The sequence below is a fragment of the Pseudophryne corroboree genome, chromosome 8, assembly GCF_028390025.1.
Source record: "Pseudophryne corroboree isolate aPseCor3 chromosome 8, aPseCor3.hap2, whole genome shotgun sequence".
NCBI classification, from domain to species: domain Eukaryota; kingdom Metazoa; phylum Chordata; class Amphibia; order Anura; family Myobatrachidae; genus Pseudophryne; species Pseudophryne corroboree.
In genome coordinates this window covers 279,636,798-279,659,485 of record NC_086451.1, presented here as the reverse complement: position 1 = coordinate 279,659,485, position 22,688 = coordinate 279,636,798, and positions in this window count along the sequence as shown.

Below are 22,688 nucleotides of genomic sequence, written 5' to 3'. Positions count from 1 at the left end.
ACACTGCCGACACCACCACATTGAGAACACCGCTGACACCCCTGCCCTGCTGACACTGCCGGCACACCACACTGAGGACACCGCCGACATCCCTGCACTGAAGATACCGCTGGCACCCATGCACTGCCAACACTATTGCTCTAAGGACACCGCTCGCACCCCTGAACTGCCGACACTGCCGGCATAACCACACTTAAGACACCACTGACAACCCCACACTGAGGATGGTCTGTCACAGTAAGTGCACTTTTGGTGTATACACCCTGCACTTTATCTGATCTGCACTGCAACAAGTGCTGTATCTGACTCACACTGTATTTGACTCACATTGTATTTGGCCTGCACTGAAACCCGCGCTGTATCTGACCCACACAGTATCCGACCCACACTGTATCTGACCCACATTGTATTTGACCCGGACTGTATCCAACCCACACTGTATTTGACCTGTGCTGTATCCAACCCACACTGTATCTGACCTGCAATGTATCCAAACCACACTGTATTTGACACACACTGTAACCTGCACATTATCCAGCCCACACTGTATCTGACCCACAATATATACAATTCACAGTGTATGCGACCCATGCTGGCCTTCACTGTATTTCGCACTGTGTTCGACGCTCACTACATCTGACCTTGCACTGTAGCCAAACCTCACTGTATGCGACACACACTGTATCCTTTCTGCACTGTAGCCTACACTGTATCCAACCCACAATGTACCAACCTGCACTCTGACCTGCACTGTATATGACACAAATTGCATCCCACACTGTATCTGACCTGCACTGTATCTCGCACTGTATCCGACCTTGCACTGTAGCCAACACACACTATATCCAACCGCTTTCTGACCTGCACTGTATCCAGCCCGCACTGTATCCAACCCACACTGTATTCAACCTGCACTATATACAACATGAAATTAATTCCACCTACACTGTATCTTATCCACACTGTAAACTGCATTTTATCTGACCACTTTGTATCCAACCTGCATTGTAACCCACACTGTATCTGACCTGCACTGTATCTCACGCTGTATCCGACCTTGCACTGTAGCCAACACACCCTATATCCAACCGCTTTCTGACCTGCACTGTATCCAACCCACACTGTATTCAACCCGCACTATGTACAACATGAAATTAATTCCACCTACACTGTATCTGACCCACACTGTAAACTGCATTTTATCTGACCACTTTGTATCCAACCTGAACTGTAACCCACACTGTGTCTGACCTGCACTGTATCTGACAGCACTGTATCTGACCTGCACTGTAACCTGGTCAATATTTAACTGTAGTTCCTAAAGTACTCTGCACTGTACTACGCAGGTACGGAATGCTGTTTTTTGTGATTGGGAAGATTTTAGGGAGCTGCTCGACAAAAAGGTTGATTGATCAGGGCTTTACATGGGCACAGAGTACCAGTCATCAGTGACCAAGGGGCGCCAGGAGGGAGTTACAGACTGGGCATTGAGAATAGGCATCAATGTCTGCTGTTGCTATTTTACACATGGTTTCAGTTTTTTTTCTTTGCTGTGTGATAACTACTTTAGAGCAATGATATTGTACACATGAGTCTCAGGAAATTTCTGTGTTGGATTGTTTTCCATTGGTAGTACTTGTGAGTTGGTTTGATTGTTCATTGCTAATCCAGTACTAATTTGTAAATCATTTTTAAACAGAAATAACTGCCGTGTGTTTGTGCCACTGCTCTGTTGCTTAGTTTAGCCAGCCAGGCTTTGGCCTATGTTGGTGAACAATATTGTGAGCAGTAAAGTGGTCAAAATTGACTGGAAATGATTGGAAATTAATGTTATTGAGGTTAATAATACTGTAGGAACAAAAACACCCCCACATTCTGTTATTTCAGCTGTTTTGGATGATTTTTTCGAAAAAACACAGATCCAAAACCAAAACCCACAAGGGTGGTTTTGGCAAAACCAATCCAGATCCAAAACATGAAGGAATCCAGATCCATAACCAAAACCCAAAACCCCAAAAATGGCCCAGTGCACACCCCTAATATATTACAGCCAGCTGGCCGATCTGATAGTTATTTGGAGTAAGTTAACTAAGTCTACAAACGACCAAGAAGAAATTGTTTTCTTTAAGTGAATATTTATGGTTAATGATACTTCCTTTGGCATATAAGCATCCAAAAATTACTTTTTGGCTCTACAATAAGTTACGTATCATTATAATATTCATAATTTGCTAAAAATTTCTCTGCTGAATAGTAAGAGGTATTTTTAAAGTCATACTGCATTACTAATGCTGTAAATGTATTATATATTCCTTGCCGTAATATATAATAGTTATCTTTCATCTTTACATAACTCATATTTGTTTTTTTCTGTTGAATATTAATTTGTACCAACTATCATTTATGCTTTACATTTTTTTTTATAATCTACTACTCTAGTGCTTGGGGTCATTTCTATTTTATTTCCAGATTAGAGGTTTGGTATTATTCCTATCAAAGCATACTGTAATAAACAGTCACATGATGCAACATTAGTGCAATGTTTCAGTGCTTCTTTAATCATGCACTGTCATTAGAATATGGGGGGGGGGGTGATTTAGACATCGTTAGAAAGAGCATTAGAAAGAGTATTGCTGCTGATTCCTTAGAAGCAGAATAGGGATGCTGGTATATACTAATACAACAAGAGGTGTCAGGCATTACAAGATGTTTTCTGCATGCATGCATGCATGCATGATCCTCTGCTGTGATGTAGTATCGAGTCACCTGCGACACCCACTGCTGGCTGAGTAACCCATGATGTTACACAGACTGGATGCCACAGTTTTGTTGCTAAGACCAGGAAATCTTTATCGGAAGACACAGACCCTGGCTTTGGCACACCAACAAATCGGAGGTAACACACCTACATTTTGGGAAATGGAGGCTACTGCTGTCCCCTCCCTGCTCCCAAATGACTGCAGGCTGTCAATTAACTGACATTTGCAGCCTTACTATGTTCGACGATCAGTACGTGTCTGGTTCATGTAAAATGTACCAAATATTAGTACATTGCACTTTTAACAATACTAAAACTGGACCTGAATCACCCCTATGTGCCGACTCTGTGGGAAGCAAAAATGTAAGTGATAGCTCATCAACATTTTTATGGAAAAGACAAGGCTAATGTCCCTCCTAAATTGTAATAGCTGTAGTGCCATAACCAGTAAGTTACATACTTTGCTGCTAGGCATTCCTTCAATATTGTATCATAGCTCTGTTCCCAGGAAATAGTTTACAGTTTTGGTATAACATTTGCTTTATCACTGACTCTCATACAATAGTTCCTAAACCTCTACTTGAAGTAGGACTAGAGATTCGCAGAGAGCAGGCCAAAGACCTGAAATGCAGCTTCAGTGTCATCAGACCAAAACAAGTAAACCAGGAGGTTCTTTTTTAACATCTCAGCTAATGGTGCTGCCCTGGTAGGAAAATGGTTTATAAACCATCTATAGTGGTTAATAACAAAATGCTACTTGCATCAGTATTCAAATACTATAATACCTATAAATTAGTGTTCATGGGCCTAAGTCAGACCTGGTTGCAGCAGCAAAATCTTTATCTAATGGGCAAAACCATGGGGGTCATTCAGATCTGATCATAGATGTGCTAAATTTAGCATATCTACGATCAGTTTCTCTGACATGTCAGGCCCTACCCGCCACGAAAGGGTGCAAAAGCATTGCACATCAGCTGTGCTGGCAAGTGGCTATCCACCGCATCCCGGGTCGCAGCGGCTGTGTGTGATGTCATGCAGCTGCCGCAGCCTGCCCCCACATTGGTCCGGACACGCCTGTGTTGTCCAGAACGCGCCCCGCCAACGGCATTCTAACACAGTTGGCATGCCCCCTCCCACCCCTTGACTGCAAATGCAGCCCTGAGATGCTGTTAGCCTCCCAGGGTGTGCCCGCACTGTTCACCCACTGCACATGCGCACTCCACAAGGGGTTTCAGACTGCGATTGCTGCTGCTACAGCGATCCAGAATTACCCCCATGTGCACTGAAGGTTGTTGTAGTGCATTATGGGGGTAATTCAGAGTTGATCGCAGCAGCAAATTTGTTAGCAGTTGGGCAAAACCATATGCACTGCAGGTGTGGCAGATATAACATGTGCAGAGAGAGTTAGATTTGGGTGGGTTATTTTGTTTCTGTGCAGGGTAAATACTGGCTGTTTTATTTTTACACTGAAATTTAGATTTCAGTTTGAACACACCCCACCCAAATCTAACTATCTCTGCACATGTTATATCTGCCCCACCTAAACTGCACATGGTTTTACCCATTAGAAAAAAAAAATTGCTGCTGCAAACAGGTCTGAATTAGGCTTTTATGGATAAATAAAATCCTAATGTGTCATACTATGAATCTAAACTAAAGTTGTGAAAATGAAGACCAAAAAGCTTTCTGAGAAAATGAAAGATAAAGTTAAATACATGCACAAGATAGAAAAAGGCTACATAATAATATTATAGTGCTATTATATGCTAGTGAATATTTTAGGAACAATTATGAGAAGCTGCATCATATGCCCCAGGTACTTTGCAAAAATTTGCTGTCCCTCAAAACTCAGCATCAGAGCAACATGAAGACTTTAGTGAATGTGCTCAAGAGGACCATGTCAAGAGCTATGCATACAACTGACTCGTTTGGGAGGGTGGCTGGAACAAAGCCATTACTGAAGAAAAAACACATAAAAGCACATCTGGACATTACCAAAAATAAGCATAAGAGTGACCAAGCTAAATGTGGTTCGATGAGTACAAAATTTCGTTTTTTTGGACCAAATCAAGATTCTATGTGTGATATAAACATAACACTGCCAATTCCTCAGCCAGCGCCACCCCACCAGTAAAGTATGGGAGTGGCAGCAACATGTTGTAGGAATGCTTTTCCTTTGTGGGGACTGGACATCATGTTAAAATTTAAGAACTGAAGCATGGTGCAAAATACAAAGATATATTGCAAGACAACTTGATTCAATCTGCTACAAAACTAATGCTTGGGAGACAGTTCACCTATCAAAAACACAATGATCCCATGAACAAGGTCAGAGCAACAAAAAGGTGAATGCTCTAAAAGCTCCAAGTCAAAATCAAGATCTTATACCGAGAGAAAACATATGGCACTATTTGACAATTACAGTTTACCAACATCACCAAATCAAACTGAACAAGCTGTTTTAAATCTACAAGGATGAAAGGGCAAAAATCAGTCTAAAACAGTGACAAACCTGATAAGAATTTATTATAACAAACTTAAATCTGTTATTGTAACAAAAGGCTGCAACAACAGATTTATATTTGTTGGAATACATTTTTACTAATAACTACTCTACAGGGATTAAATAATTATGATGGCATATTTTTGCAATTTTTAGTTTATTTATATAAATATGCAGATAAATAATGAATTATGAGGTTTAAAAAAACATTGTGCATCAGTCATTTGTAATAGACAAATCTGTACACTTTTGGGTTGAGTATTTTATATTTTTTTATCTATCTATCGCTCTATCTATCTATCTATCTATCTATCTATCTATCTACCTATCTCTTTCTCTCTCTCTCTCTCTCTCTCTCTCTCTCTTTCTCTCTCTCTCTATATATATATATATATATATATATATATATATATATACTGTATACACACACATTGCTCTCCTCTTTCTCATTTCACATTTCAATCCTGCACTTTAATTCTTATTCCCTAGCTCTATGTTTTCTGAACTGTGCACTTTTTCTGCCAGAATGATGAATTTGGAGGTAAATAAGCTACAGAATAACTGTTTGTGCGAAACTAGTTTTCAAATGAGTACACTGCTCATGAAATAACATGAACATGGGTTTCAGGAAATTGATTAGAGTGTCATTAGTTTCTTTAAGGTGGCAATTTATCCTGGATAACAATTGCAACCTTTTATTCAGAAAAATCACACTGAGATGTTTTCCAACAGAAAATTAACAAACCTTGCTCAAGATTTCTTTGTTTCTCTGCAGTATGAGAACATGAAAACAAATAAATTCTGCATTAAGTTGATGGAAAATGAATGGGAGAAGCAGTTAATGAAAGTGTTTAGGCTCGAATTTATAGCAAATTACAATTTAAGCATTTGTAAAAATTGTTTTCCATTCTTATCATTTCTGTGGCTACTCTTTGCAATTTTCAATTGAGCATACTGTATGATGCAAAAATGCAGCTGTAATCATCATCATGAATTAAATTTTCACCCTCTTTATTTTAAAGAGTGTCATTAAAAGTTACGTTTTAAAATATTAATCATATCAATTTAAAATCAATTAATTAAAAAGAGTGCTCCTAAAAAGGCAATCCCTGTTTTTTCCGGTAAACTGCCGGTTTCTGTGTATCTTCGCTGTAATCATCATCATCATCAATCATCATCATCATCATCATGCTCATCAACTTGGAATGCCTAGATATGAATGTCTGTGTATTAAAAATGCTGCCATAACTTGGTGACTTGGTGATGGGTTTACAGGATAGACATTTAGTATTTTCCTAAAACACCTGTTAATACATCTACTGTATTAAAAAAAGTGTATTCCTAATGGATTTACCTATTGAACATTATTTCACTTTATGGGTTAAATGAAATGTTCTCCGTGAACTGCTTTCTATAAATGCTTGTAATTAGTGCTGTGACACTGTTTTGTGTGAGTTTGTTATAATGCTGGTGTTATTTTTATGTTACAATGTATATCTAAAACTTTAACTTTGTTTATGGACAGTTTACAGATGGGCACACCCCCGTTTTCCTGTGTCACTGATTCAGTGCTGTTGCTAATGATGATATCAGCTGAAACAAGGGAGCTGGTGTGCACTGAGCACTTTCACATTTGGGGATTATTCATGTATAAAGGTAAGAACTTTTACAGTTTAAGTTTTTTTCCTGACTACGGTTATTAAACTGAAATATTGCAATACTACCGGTATGCGGTCAGGTTATTATAGATAAGCAGACCGGGACTGCCACCTGCTGTATGGAGATTATGAATAGATCTTTATGAGGGAACCTGGCTTGTTGCATATGTTGCACATAAGTGCAGAGCATTGCTTCAAATCACAGGGGCTCTACACTCGCTATATTAATTAACAATAATAATAATAAACAGTGAAGTTTTAGTTCATGTATTGATCAATGCATTTAAGCCTGCAGCCCCCAGCAAGGGACCCCACTTTACTGCAGATCCTACTCTATTGCTCAATATAATTATCATGAAAATAGATCACATTAGTGTTAAACTTTGGGCATGATATCTGGTCTAAAGCTCATAGCAACTTTGCTTTAAATAGGTGAGACAGTAACCAACATACTTGCTGTAAAGCACTTAGGAGAAGAGCTCTAAAACTGACACTGGCAAGGAAGTGCAGCCTTACACACACACACACACACACACACACACACACACACACACACACACACACACACACAGATAAATAGATATCATGATAGATAGATAGATAGATAGATAGATAGATAGATAGATAGATAGATAGATAGATAGAACTTGTGTGTCTGGCACACCTTGATTGTCTTGAAACAGTGCTCCAAGATAAATCTATACTGTTGTATCATTTTTTTTATTAGAATGAGGGCTGTAGTACAGTATATGGAAGCAACTTATGCTAAATGCTTCGTGTAGCATATGGGAGTCACTAATGCTGTGTGTAGTATATGGTGGTCATCGATTATGTCTGTAGAATATTGGGGTCACTGAAGCTCTTTGTAGTATATGGTGGTCACAATGCTGTCTGTAGTATATGTACAGTAGGTCACTGATACTGTCTGTAGTATATGGGAATCGCTAATGATTTGTGTAGTATATGGGGCTCACCAATGCTGTGCATAGTATTTGTAAGTCATTAATGCTGTTTGTAGTTTTGGCATAGTATATATAGTATGTAGTATATTCATGTACAATACAAATTAATCTGATATGATTGAAGACTATTTTGCAATGTACATAAATAATACTGATAACCTGTGTGCTGTGAGGCCACACCCCCTTCACAAGAGCATGCCCCTTTTTGGGTACTTTGCAAGCACAAAGAGTCTCCATATTGGGGATTGAGATAGAGGGACCCAAAGTACATTGTTGCACCTGGGCCCAGTACTCAATAGTTTCACTGCTAGGCACAGGGCTAGTGACCCTAGTACCCAGAGTCTATTGATCTACTGGCAAAAGAGGAGGGGGCTAGGACAAGACTGCACACAGGCCTCCTATTGTCATGATGCACGACTGCATACAGTAGGTCATATCTGGATGGTTTTAAGAGGACAATTGTATCCTGCGGAATATCCTTTTAGTGCATATATCATATATCATAGATGACATGACAAAGGTAGTGTCAAGAGTAATATCCTATTTTCACCTACTTGGCATTATCACTGATTAATAGCCAACCCTTAAGTAATTTTGTACAATGATGTAAACCATTTTGTTTAAATACTGTTTTAGGAGGAGAAAAGTTCTTTCCCATAACAGCGCTTCAAATCACTCTGCAGCTGAATTCAACAAGTTAGAGAAAGTGACAAATCTTTACACCTAAAAAGTCTATGAATAGAGTAGATACTTGTAACTAAAAGAGCTGAGTGTGCCAATTTCCACTTAAGAATGCAGAAAGACTGTTATCATGCTTTCAGATAGAATCAGTGGGATGATATTATCTGACTTAAATAGGACCGCAAACAAAAATTGTATAAAGTCACATACATTAGTAAAAATGGAATAAAGAATCACTTCCAGCAATAAGAGAAAAAACTTGACCTTATTTCAACAAAACATTTGTCCATTCAGCACTCCAGATAAAATGTAGTTATGTGACCAGCAAACAGGAAACTGCCGGTCACATTACCTCCCCATACACCCCGCACCCTCACAATACCGATGGTCAGCATGCTGACAAACAGGGAATATTCCCACTTGTGGGTGTCCATGACACCCATAGAGTGGGAATAGAGCCTGTGGCAAGCCCGCAAGGGGCTTGTTGCACTCACCCCCTGCCAGCATTCTGCTGCCAGGATCACGGAGGTATGATGAACAGTGGTCTCCTCTCCGCCGATCACGCAATACACACCCAAAGAATCCCCACAACTTTTATTGTATTAAAACATATAATGCTCCACAATATAGTTAAAATTGGTTTAAATCACTTTATTAATGTTGATGTGCTGGTGCATAATTAAATGATTCCAGCTCTCTGCATTCTTCATGTGCATTTTGACACACTCAGCACTTTTAAGTTACAAATATTTTTTTTAGGAGATGTGACTGGTCACTCTAATGGGAAGAATTCTCTTTATCCCTTCCCTCCTCATTTTCAAATGCAGTGAGGTGTATATTTGCCTCTCACATTCATCAGAGTTCCACTGTGCATGTGCCAAGATGCTTTGAAAATTATGTCGGGAAAATTTACAGGGCATATTTAGTGTTGAACTGCAAATTAATTTGCAACCGATGTTTCCACTTTTCTATGTAAGCTGTGGATGTGAGATACGGGTAATGGGTGTCTGTATACATAAAAGGGTGTCAGAGCCATTAGCATATTTTTGCACTTGCACTACGAATGTGATCGCAGCAGCACAAGCCATTGCATATACACAGTGCCATAACTCGACATTTTAGCGCTGTGTGCAAGAAATGGCATTGGCGCCCTCCTATACATAAAATAGAGGTAGCAGCACAAGCGATTGCATATAGCTAGTGCTGTAACTAGACATTTTAGCGCTGTGTGCAAGAAATGGCATTGGCGCCCCCTATACATAAAATAGAGGCAGTGCGTGCTGTAGGCATAAGAAAAATATATAGGGTCGTGGATTCATTGGAATGGGGTGTGGCCACAATATAATACCAATTCATATTACGGTGCACAGTATTCTCCATTATTCAAATTACGCAACACAGTAGTGCCACTTCACCATGTAGAGCCCCTTTTACACATTAAGGCAGCCAGTCCCCCATTTTACACATTACAGCAGCCAGTCCTCCTTTTTACACATTACGGCAGACAGCATTCCTTTTTTACACATTATATAGACAGCGTCCCTTTTTTACACAGTACAGCAGACAGCGTCCCCTTTTTACACATTACGTCAGACAGCATCCCCTTTTTACAAATTATGGCAGACAGCATCCCTTTTTACACTTTATGGCAGACAGCGTCCCCTTTTTACACATTATGGCAGACAGCGTCCCTTTTTACACTTTGCGTCAGACAGCGTCCCCTTTTTACACATTACGGAAGACAGCATCCCCCTTTTTACACATTACGACAGAAAGAGTCCCCTTTTTACACATTACGGCAGACAACATCCCCTATTTACACATTAAGTAGACAGCGTCCCCTTTTTACACATTACGGCAGCCAGTCTCCCTTTTTACACATTACGGCAGCCAGTCCCCCTTTTACACATTAGGTAGACAGGATAGATAGATAGATAGATAGATAGATAGATAGATAGATAGATAGATAGATAGATAGAATAGGTGATACTTACCATCTCTCCGCTGACTCAGACAGTCAGGCTCCTCAGTGCTGGCAGCTCTGAAGGCAGGGGAGAAGGAGGAGGAGGGAGGGGGATTCGGGAGCTGCAGCAGCGCATTGTAGTGACGCCACATGCAGCTGTCCCTCTTCTTCTGCATTGGCTGGCCACCGCTGCTGTGAATGCTGGGTTGAGGGAAGCGCATCCCAGCATTCACAGCGGCGCTGTACAGCCTATGTGGTAGTAGAGGGACAGCTGTTGTGGCGCCGCTACCAATTACATAGCACTGCTGTGGCTCCATCCTCCCCCTCCCTCCTCTTCCTTCTCCGCTGCCTCCGGAAGCTGCTCCTCTCCTCCGGCGCACACAGGCAGCTTGTAATGAGTCAATTTGACTCATTACAAGCCGCTGAGTTGGAATGTGGGCAGTTGCGTCCTCAGAGCGACTGCACTGTGTGCCAGGCACACCTGGCACACACGTAGTTACGGCTCTGCATATACCTCTCAATCAGGTCCATAATACAGGAAACCTTTTTAGATGTCCATTTTATATATTCATGTGCTTCACTTTAAAATGGCTGAATGACTAATAATGTATTATTTGTGATGCTTTTCAATGGATTTTCTGTTATTGTTTAAATAAATATTTAAAAGGGGATATAACATTAGGGACTTTACTTTTGTACAATAATACAGAAAAGTAGGATACTAAAAATAGTGTGTAATAATACAGAAAATATTCTCAAAATCATTTACAAAAGAGTATTTGCATACCGTAAATTCTAGTATATTAAATCAACACCATCCCATAGTTGTTCAATAAATAGGCAGTGTAGGTAACATAAATGCCTACTAAAACCCATATTCATGACTTATTAGCACTGGATAGTGAGAACAGGTAAGAGAGGCATTAAGACATTAATAAATACATCCAAATAATGGGCAGAACTGATGAGATGTTGGCAGGCCCAGGTATTATGGGAATGAACAGTGAAGGGCTGAGGCTTTTACTTACCATTGTGCAAATACCTCACTGGGCCTCTTGGCTGTGACATCACACTTGGGTGTAAGGTGGGGTTATGCCTCCCCTGCACTTTTGGGTCACTTCTGTAGCTCAAGTACTTTGTATCTGCTGCCATTCCCCTTCATCATTCCTGATATTGTGGTCCTCAAGTTGTAATAATGATAACCATAATTTGCCTATACAGCACATATTTTCCAAACACTTCTAGTGCAGGAGGCTTAGTGTAAACATTTTTAAATGGTCATAGGGGGTGATTCAGACCTGATTGTACATGTGCTAAATTTAGCACATCTACAATCAGCTTCCCTGACATGAGGGAGGACGCCCAGCACAGGGCTAGTCCACCCTGCATGTCAGGTCCGAACCCCCTGCACAAGTACAAAAGCATCACACAGCGGTGATGTTTTTGTACTGTTGGAGTAGCTCCCTACCAGCGTAGCTCCTGCACGCTGACAGGGAGCTACTCGTCGCAGCCCGTGTCGCAGTGGCTGCGTGTAACATAACAAAGCCGCCGCGCCCCACCCCCTCAACGGTCCTGGCATGCCTGCGTTACATGGTCCTCACCTCCTAAATGGCGGCTAAACACCGCCGGCCTGCCCCCTCCCTCCCAGCGACCGCTTCTGCCTGTCAATCAGAAAAAGGCAATCGCTGGGCTACGATAGCTGTCGGCTGTCTGCCATGCTCCGGCGCATGCGCAGTTCAGGCCTAATCGCTGCTGTGCAAACACGCACAGCACCGATCAGGTCTGAATTAGCCCCCTAGTTTGTATTATATTTTATTTTTGATAATACTTTACTTCTAGTTATTGGATGCATAAGATAAACTATAATAATTTTGGGCTGATGTAACATGAGTAATACACAAGTTGGCATAACTTAATGTATCTTGTGCATGCCTATAACAGTGTGCACATGCATAATTTTCATAACTCACTTAAGCATGCCTGCATCTGAATAGCAGAACATGTGCAGTCTAATACACAGTAGGCCAAATATAGCAAGGGTGTGTTTGCAAAATTGCAGACAAAAAAATAACGTGAAAAAAATGCATATCTGCCTGAAAAGCTGTAGCAGCTGATGCAAATAGTGTCATAAGATGTAGTTGGGATTTACAGTATAAGTAAAAAACAATTATTAAAGGGTGGTCCTCATCTCTGGCCAGTCATTCATTTGTGATTAAGTAAATTCATGATGTAAAATAAAAGAAAGCAATTGCACATTGTAAATTATGTAGTGTATTTACTTGCACATACAGATGTGCCACTTTATATCAAAGAAATGCCATGCTGTGGCATTCGCGGGAGTGTGCGTACGCATGCTCTCGCAAACAATTCATTATTGTGGGAGCTTAAAGGTGGAGCGGCCTGGCAGTGGGAGTAAGAGGCTCGCCCCGCCATGTATACACAGAGGGGGCTGGAAGACACTATAGGGGCAAGTAGCAGGAGGATATGCTCCAGCTACTTGTAATTATAAACCTTGGTCTGTGTGCGATTGTGGTGTGCATGCTAATGTGCCTGTGATCATTAGCATAACAAAGCAGCCATGATGGTGTGTATTACCATGATGCGTTCGCATTGCGGAAATGCCACTCCATGGCTGTGAAATTAACAATGATGTGTGAGGACACATCTGTATTAGGCAGCTATGAATTATTCTCACTGGCCCCTTTTGCCCTTCTCTTATCAATGCCACTCTTCTAAACAAATGACTAATAAAATATCTAAAGTACTTTAAACGTACAATTGCAAGAGATTGGCAGTGTATTTATATGACTGTACACAGACAATAATTCCAATGGTGGTACTTCATATAGGATGATTAACAACATACTTGTACACTCTCCAGGATGTCCCCCTCCCCCCAAAGAGTAGGCAGATTCCCCACATCCTGCCCACTTCCTTGTAAAGAGAGCAGAATGGGTAGATAATGCAGGGAATCTCAGGTCCATGTGAATGGTTCAGGCCTAAAATCAATGCTGAAAGTAGAGTGGTACAGGGTGGTATTGAGTAACATTAAGAAATATGGTGGTGGTACTCAATACCATCAGTCTACCACTTGGGCATAATTTATAATGGGCATTTTTGTGTGTGGGACATAAAATGATGTCAGTGGCATAACTGTGTGTGACATAATATGTAATAGGCATTACGGTGTGTGGTATAATAACTAAGGAATTACAATGAGTGGAATAATGTGTAATGGGCATTATGGTGTGTGGCATAATCTGTAATGGGTGTTACGGTGTCTGCCATAATGTGTATTGGGCATTATGGTGTGTGGCATGATGTGTAATAAGCAGTACAGTATGTGGCGTAATGTGTAATGGGCATTACGAAGTTTGGCAAAATGTGTAAGGGGCTCTATGGTGTTTGGCAAAATGTGTAAGGGGCATTATGGTGCGTAGCATAATGTGGCCATGCCCATATTGTCATGTAACCACTCTCCTAGTTTTGTGTGACCACACCCCCTCATGGCACGTGACCACACCCGTTTTTACTATCAGTACCACTAAGAAAAAATTTCTACTTGCACCAGTGGCTAAAATTAAGCAAATAATGCAATTTTATTGCTGCACCTCCCCCTGACCTCGACAATTGCAGAAGTTTGCTGCAACGTGTGACATGCCTAATGGCATAAAAATCCGGCCCTTCCCCCAAAGCTGTCAGCAGCATGTCCTCTCTGGACTTGTCTTGTAGAGGAAATAAGTGTGATTGATGACTGTTTGCTGCATGCAGAAACTGTCACAGGTTGTACTTATATTATATACTGTACATTTATTTCATTTCAACTCCAATAAATAAATCACAAGGGAAACATCATGAAGGCACTTTTTTCCTTAACTTAACAGAGTAAGAAATAATACTGGAGATAAACGGTTTCATGAGAAACAGCAAGACTAGAAATATAAAATATGTAAACTAGAAACAAAAACACATAGAGATCTACAACAAAGTACCCTAAATGATAAGAACATGTAATAGGTTTTTATGTATGTTCTAATGCTTATCATGTTACCAGAAATTTGTCACACAAAGCAGTTTTCTTATGCTGGATTCCTAGTAAGATATGTATAGCCTATGGAGATCCTTCAGACAGGAAAATACTCTAAGTAGCTGTTAAGCCTTGGGGGCTAAACCATCAAATGCTAATGCACTTTATAAACACAATTTGAAGCACACATCTAAGGTCAAACAATTTATGAAGACCAGGGCATGCGTAGAACTCAGAAGGGAGGAAAACTTACATATCAGCAAAATCACTTTTCTATTCAACGAAAATTACAAAAAATGTCAATAATGATACAACTAAAAGAGTGAAATTTTAGTTATATTAATGGTGACATATTTCCTCAGTAATGTGCTGTATCCTGCTGTGAGAGTGCTACTTTTAACAGAATACGCTTTCTTAACGCTTAACATGATTTCAGACTGAGTCAATGACAATTAGCTAAATATTTTAGAATTGACATTTTGTCTTTCAAACACAACAGTTATGATTTATTTGTATCTTAACTTGGACCAGGGAAATTAAAGTTACCCATACAGTGATTTTGAATTTACAACAATCATCAATGCTTAGTAGTTAATTACAGTATGTCAGATGAGAAAAAGCACTTACTGCCTATACTTATGTGAAAGCTGGTGTATTAGATTTAGATATGCATAAGAAAGATATATAGATGTGTCCACATACATCTAGCCTCAATACACTATGCAGTGCAAGATGCATGGCGTGAGTGAGCCACCAGATCCTGTGCTAGTGTTGGGCATCTATTTATTCTGGAATTGTATCTTAGTCACAATGGGATATGACTAATATGCACCAGGAGACTATGGTGATTAATTTGATATGTGACAATGTATCTGTGTGCGAGTGAGTCTGTATACAAAGAACAATTGAACTTGGCATGGAAAAAAGCTATGGGTACAACATAGTAACACTTTGTATACAGATTCTGAGGCTTAGGCAAACACAACTTTAAAAGTGTTGCATATCAAATTAATCAGTACAATATCCTTGTGTGGCATGTTGTGATTCCATTGATTTCCATCTAAGGTCATGTACAAAATGGTATATGACCTTAGAAAAGTTAAAAAAAGAATGGAAATAGATAGCCCAATTAAACCCAACCCATATCCACTTTTCAACCTCCAACTGCTACTAAATTCACAGTCATAGACTTGGCAAATGCTTTCTTTCCGGTACCACAGACTGAAGCAAGTCAATAAATTCTAGCATTTACTTAAAAAAATTAATAGTATTGCTGGACCAGGCTACCATAAATGGGGTGCTACAAGTTTGTCAGCATTTAGTAAAGCTATGGGCCTAGTGCTGCAGGAGTGGGCCCCAGCTAATCCATCCACAATCCTCATACAATATGTGGATGATCTGTTGTTATGTGCAGACGATCACAGGAAATGTGTACAGGATACAAAGTCCTTGTTACATTAACTGCATAACAAGGGTTGCAAAGTGTCTAACGAAAAATTGCAATTTGCACAACCCAGGGTTTAGTTCATTGGCCACTGCATTTCTGCAAACACTAAACACATAATACAGTATCTATAAAGAGGACACTCATTACACTCATTTCTAAAGTAAAACCTAATACACTCAAACAGCTCAGGACCTTTTTTGGGTAATTACCCATTGAAGGGAATGGATCCCCTCAGCATCATAGAAACTACAAGTGTTATATGATGCCCTCAAGGGTTAAAATGCCCTAGGACCTTTAAGCATTACTCAAGAACAGCTGGATGCTTCTTCTATCGACTGAAAACAGACATTCTGTCTGCCACTGTCTTGGGACTACCAAATTACAAGAAAGCATTCAATCTGTTCTGTTATCAAGTTCAGGACATGCACAAGGGGTTTTACTCAGAGGCATGGAGACAAACAAAGGCCTCTGGGGTATTATTTCTTGCAACTAGATTCTGTTATCAGAGCAGCTCCCACATGTGTTAAATCTGTTGCAGCAGTCCTGCTAATAGAAAAGGCCACTGACATAGTTTTATGGCATCCTATTATCCTATAACTATACGCTTACCACATGCAGTTACAGAAATACTTAATCAGGCTGAAACTACTGTAAATATCTGACAGCTGCCAAACTTACCAAATATGAAGTTGCAATACTCACACCATCAAATGTCACTTTTAAAAAATATACAGTTTTGAACCTGGCAACATTGCTGCCACTGGCTTCAAAAAAGGGGAGTGGCATTTGTGATGATGAGGAGTGTCAAGAAAGGGAAATAAAAAAAACCACAATTTTTTCACATCTTGTCTATGATTGTGTTGAACTTTGAAACATCCAATGTGCCCACATTTTCTGAAACACCCCTCTCTAATGTAGACTTACATCTGTTTGTGGACGTTTCCTTATACAGTACTACAGTTCATCTGGAAAGTATTCACAGCACTTCACTTTTTCCACATTTTGTAATGTTACAGCCTTATTTCAAAATGGAATAAATTATTTTTTCCCTCAAAATTCTACACACAATACCCCATAATGACAACATGAAAAAAGTTTTGAGATTTTTTAAAAATAAAAAACTAAGAAATCACATGTACATAAGTATTCACAGCCTTTGTTCAATACTTTGTTCATGTACCTTTGGCAGCTATTACAGCCTCAAGTATTTTTGAATATGATCCCACAAGCTTGGCACATCTATCTTTGGGCAGTTTCACCCATTCCTCTTTGCAGCACCTCTCAAGCTTCATCAGGCTGGATGGGAAGCGTTGGTGCACAGCCATTTTCAGATCTCTCCAGAGTTGTTCAATTGGATTCAAGTTGGGGCTCTGGCTTGGCCACTCAAGGACATTCCTGAAGCCACTCCTTTGATATCTTGGCTGTGTGCTCAGGGTCATTGTCCTGCTGAAAGATGAACCATCACCCCAGTCTGAGGTCAACGGCTCTCTGGAGCAGGTTTTCATCCAGGATGTCTCTGTACATTGCTGCATTCATCTGTCCCTCTATCCTGATTAGTCTCCCAGTTCCTGCTGCAGAAATCCCAAAACATTATGCTGCCACCACCATGCTTCACTTTAGGGATGGTATTGGCCTGGTGATGAGCGGTGCCTGGTTTCCTCCAAACATGATGCCTGGCATTCACACCAAAGAGTTCAATCTTTGTCTCATCAGACCAAAGAATTTTGTTTCTCATGGTCTGAGAGCCCTTCAGGTGCATTTTGGCAAACTCCAGGTGTGCTGCCATGTGCTTTTCACTAAGAAGTGGCTTCCATCTGGCCACTCTACCATATAAGCCTGATTGGTGGATTGCTGCAGAGATGGTTGTCCTTCTGGAAGGTTCTCCTCTCTCCACAGAGGAATGCTGTAGCTCTGGTAGAGTGACCATCGGGTTCTTGATCACCTCCCTGATTAGGGCCCTTCTCCTCCAATCACTCAGTTTAGACAGCCGGCCAGTTCTATGAAGAGTCCTGGTGGTTCAGAACTTCTTCCACTGTGCTCATTGGGACCTTCAAAGCAGCAGATATTTTTCTGTACCCTTCCCCAGATTTGTGCCTCGGGACAATCCTGTCTCAGAGGTCTACATACAATTCCTTTCACTTCATGCTTGGTTTGTGCTCAGACATGCACATGTGGGACCTTATATAGACAGCAGTGTGCCTTTCCAAATCATGTACAATCAACTGAATTTAATACAGGTGGATTCCAATTAAGCTGTAGGAACATCTCAAGGATGATCAGTGGAAACATGATACACCTGAGCTCAATTTTGAGCTTCATGGCAAAAGCTGTGAATACTTGTTTACATGTGATTTCTTAATTTTTTATTTTTAATAAAATTGCAAAAATCACAAAAATCTTTTGTCATGTTGTCATTATGGGGTATTGTGGGGAAAATGAATTTATTCCTTTCTGGAATAAGGCTGTAACATAACAAAATGTGGAAAAAGGGAAGCGCTGTGAATACTTTCCGGATGCACTGTATGTAAATGCAGTTACCACTGAAACAGAGATTCTGATAAAACAAATTACTCTCAGCCAGCTCAGCTCAGGAAGCAGAGCTTAGGGCATTAGCAGCTGCATGCATATACTGTATGTTGAGTGACAAACTGTAAATGTTTACACAGATTCTAGATATGCATTTGAAATTGAACTTGATTACGGGTCGATATGGAAAAGTAGTGATTTTGCAGAATATGCATGCAAGGCAGTCAAGCTTACAGATTTAATAAGATCACTGTTTACTGCCTTTCGATTGCCTAAAAATTTAGCTGTAATTAAGATCAAGGCACACTCTAGAGAAAATAATTTAGAGGAAAAGTGAATGCCTTGGTAGACCATGCAGCCAAGCAGACCGCAGTAAAAAAAAAACCTACATGATAATACTGGTGGCTATAACACCAGAAACATTGGACCTAGATCTTCTGAAAATGTTGCAGGCCCAGGCTCAACAGATAGAATTAAACATTTGAATAAGATTAGGTGCACAACCTAAAGGTGACAGATGGATGGTAAAGCACTGTCTCTATCTGCCAGGTGCATTGTTCCCAGTCTTAGCCCATATACTTCAAGGAAATACTCACCAGTCACAAGATGCAATGGTGAGCATGCTAAATCAACAGTGGTTAGCACCAGACTTTACTCACGCCTATGTAGCAGGATGTGTAATATGTGCCCAGCACAATACAGAAACAGTAGTTGTTACCAGCAAAAAGTACCCCACAGACGTTTTTCCTCTTTCATAGACTACAAGTTGATTCTATCCAGTTACCTTTGTGGGAACCTTGCAGTCTTCGGTAGACCGCAAGGTTAATTGAGGTCACCCACAAGAGTGACCTCAATTAACCTTGCAGTCTATTGCAGGCCGCAAGGTTCCAACCATAGATGATAATGGGGATTTCTCTCCCTATTACTGCCTATTCACTCGTCTTAATTGGCAGGCCAGGAGTGCATAGCCAATCAGAAGAGCGCTATGATGTGGTGCTCCCTGATTGGCTGGCGGGTCCCCAACTAACAGAAGTCACAAGGTGTCCCTGTATTTGCGGAAAGGGGATCCATGTGTAAACATGGAAACCCTTTAGTTGCATGGCACAGTTTTTTTCATTTTTTTATTTTTTTAACCCCTGGATGCCTATATGGAAAGAAGAGGACCAATCTACAGTGGATTTTGGGTGAGTATAATTTTTTTACAGGTACCCATGGATTCTACTGGACAAAAGGATGTGATTGGCTGCATAGGATGTAGGTGAGTATGTGTGAGTGTGTAAGTATGTGTAAATAAAATTGTACTGTAACAGTGTGTGTAGTTATTTGAATATTTATTTTGTTGTGTAACTAAAGGTACCAGTGGTCCCTTTAATGCCCCACATGCAGGTACTTGTGGTTCTCCAATAACCAACATGTGGAGAAGGCTTGCTGGGACCTGTAGTTCCACAAAAAAGGACAATATTTATTTGACAAATTGTTGGCTATCAGCCCATGGATGGGGGGACATCCTGGGGCTTCATACCTGGCCCTGGGTGCCTGCAGGGGAGACCTTTTCATTATAAGGTTCCCCACTCCCCCAGGGAAACCTGGCCAGGGGTGACTATTTGGGCGAGTGACGTTATGGCCGCAGTGACCTATATAAAAGTGTCCCCCAGCTGAGGCTTTAGCTCCCAGGCTAGTGGAGCCCAGTGCTGGTTTTAAAAATATGTGGGACCCTATGTCTTTTTCCCCCATATGTTTGAAACAAGGACCAGTTCAAGAGCCTGGTGCTAGTTGTTAAAATATGAGGTAAACCCTAGTCATTTTTCCCCGTATTATTGCAACCAGAACCAGCTCAAAGAGCTAAAATAACACTTGCACATCCATTACATTTTGGACCCTGGCCTTGTAGGGCAGCAAACACAAATACAGCTGCTAAGAAGCCACTACAGGAAGTAGTGTGCAGATATGGAACCTATGGTTCACTCTGTTTAGAGGCTTAACTACACATTAAAATGAAAATTACAAAAATTAATGACATACCCATACCCTTTTTTCAGTCAGAAACACTCCCAGTGGCAAACACAAATTGATACCTAATGAAATATTTTTTGGTACAGCTGCTAGGAGAGGATGCTACTTCCCAGGACAATTACAACATGAGCATTGTGATTTAACTCAAAAAGTGATGTACAGTTTATACAACAAGGACTAACCAATATGCACTACACAGTATTTTTCTTATGTCCCAGACCACAAAAGCATTGAAGAATCTCATGAACTGTAACCTGGGGACTGGGTAGCAATAAAAAGCATGTCAAGTAGTCTTTTGACCCCAGATTTGAAGGTCCTTACCAAGTCCTGTTCACCACAGTGACCTCACTGAAATTGGCTTTCAAGGATACCTTGACTCCACCTTCCCATTGCAAGAAAGTGACAAGTGAAGTATAATCCTGTGACAATCTGACATCATGTAAAAATACAATCTCCTATATTTGTAGTTATCACTTTGATTCTGATTTGGTAACTGACCCTCAACCCCTTTTAAACTCCCATTATTTCTCCATTACTGAAGTAATGAGTTAACCAATTTGACTGTAACTGATTCAGCAAATTTTAAAAGACATAGAAGGAGTATTGTTGAGAAATGTATATCACTGACAGGAGTGGCACAGTGCATGTGTTAACACTGGTTCAATCCAGTGAGACTCATTTGCTAGGATACAAAGAGAGCCCAATTCTCAAATGTTCATGCATAATCAGATAGGAACAGAACCAGGGGCAAATATAACAAATTGTTGGATATGCACCATGGTACCACATAGTTATGTCACCATTTCTTGGGTAGCTGTTCCACTATCTTTACCAGAAATAAAGCATTATCGTTACCAGAAATAAAGGAAGTTGGCTCATTGAACTTCAAAGAAAAAACAGTAGATTTAATGAGTCTAATGCAATTCAAGTCTCCCAATTTTACTCCCCTCCTGAAGTATTTTGCAATGTATGGAACAAAATGGGATGGAGGAAAACTACAGGAAGCACTGTCAGAGAAACCTGGACCCCGAATGATGGGACTGAATGCTTATAGGGTTAAACTTTATGTATCAATGTTATCTGTTTGCAGGAAACATGTATTCTGAACAGTATATAAAGCGTATTTCTCTCTCCTTGCAGCTGTTTCTGTTAATCTACTTTCTAAAAAGGGCCTCTTTGCAGGGCATTAGGAGGCCAGGAGTGGTGGATGGTTCTCTCATCCTAACTTATGGCCCCTATATGACTACCCAGATGTCTTTGCATGCTTATAATTAAGAATAAGAATAGGATCTGGATGTCAGTAATAAAGATGGATTGTGTTCTCTGTCACATAACCACTTCTGATGTAATGTGTATTGCATGCTATATAATCTGTAAGAACCTGTAACCAAGTTGTCTCTCTGAGCCTGTGTGCTCTTAGACACCCACCTGGGCTGAGGTGTGAATAAACCACATATGCTTTTTATCTGAACCTGGCATATCTAATTTTTATTGCTACAACATTTGGTGTTTGCTGCCCGGTTGGATATCACACTTCCTGCATGGGATAACATGGCTACTGGACCTACTACCACAGAAATGAAACAGTATTGTAAAATGAGAAACTTTTTCTACCTTTCCTTTCTGTGTCACAACGGTACGGTGGGCCTGTCCCATGTATCCAGTGCTCACTGCAAAAATAACCTCACTTCGAGGTAAGGAACAGATGAAAAGCATATCTTTCATTTCTCTATAATTAATACTTATTTTATCCTAGGACTAATATCTAATACCATTTTTTCTGAAATCACTGCTATTTTGATTATTGTAGTACTCAAATTTTTGCGTATATTGTTTTACTCTCATTTACGGGTGCTTTACAGGATTTCAGGTTTTAACCTTATGCTTTTTCCCATAATTTGATGATCTAAATGGTATAAGTTGCATAAGACCTGCAGTTGCATAAAGTATTAAGTATTGAAGGTCAAACTGTAAGAGAAAACTAAACTACATGGCTTGAACTGATGCAAAAGCTGCTACAGTATATGGATTCTGTGTTGCAATGTATGTATGTATGTATGTATGTAAGGGATGAATGAACTGAATGGTGTGTACAAATGTAAACTAAACTCTGCTCTCATACGAGGGGCTGAGAGTACAGCTGCCTTCTC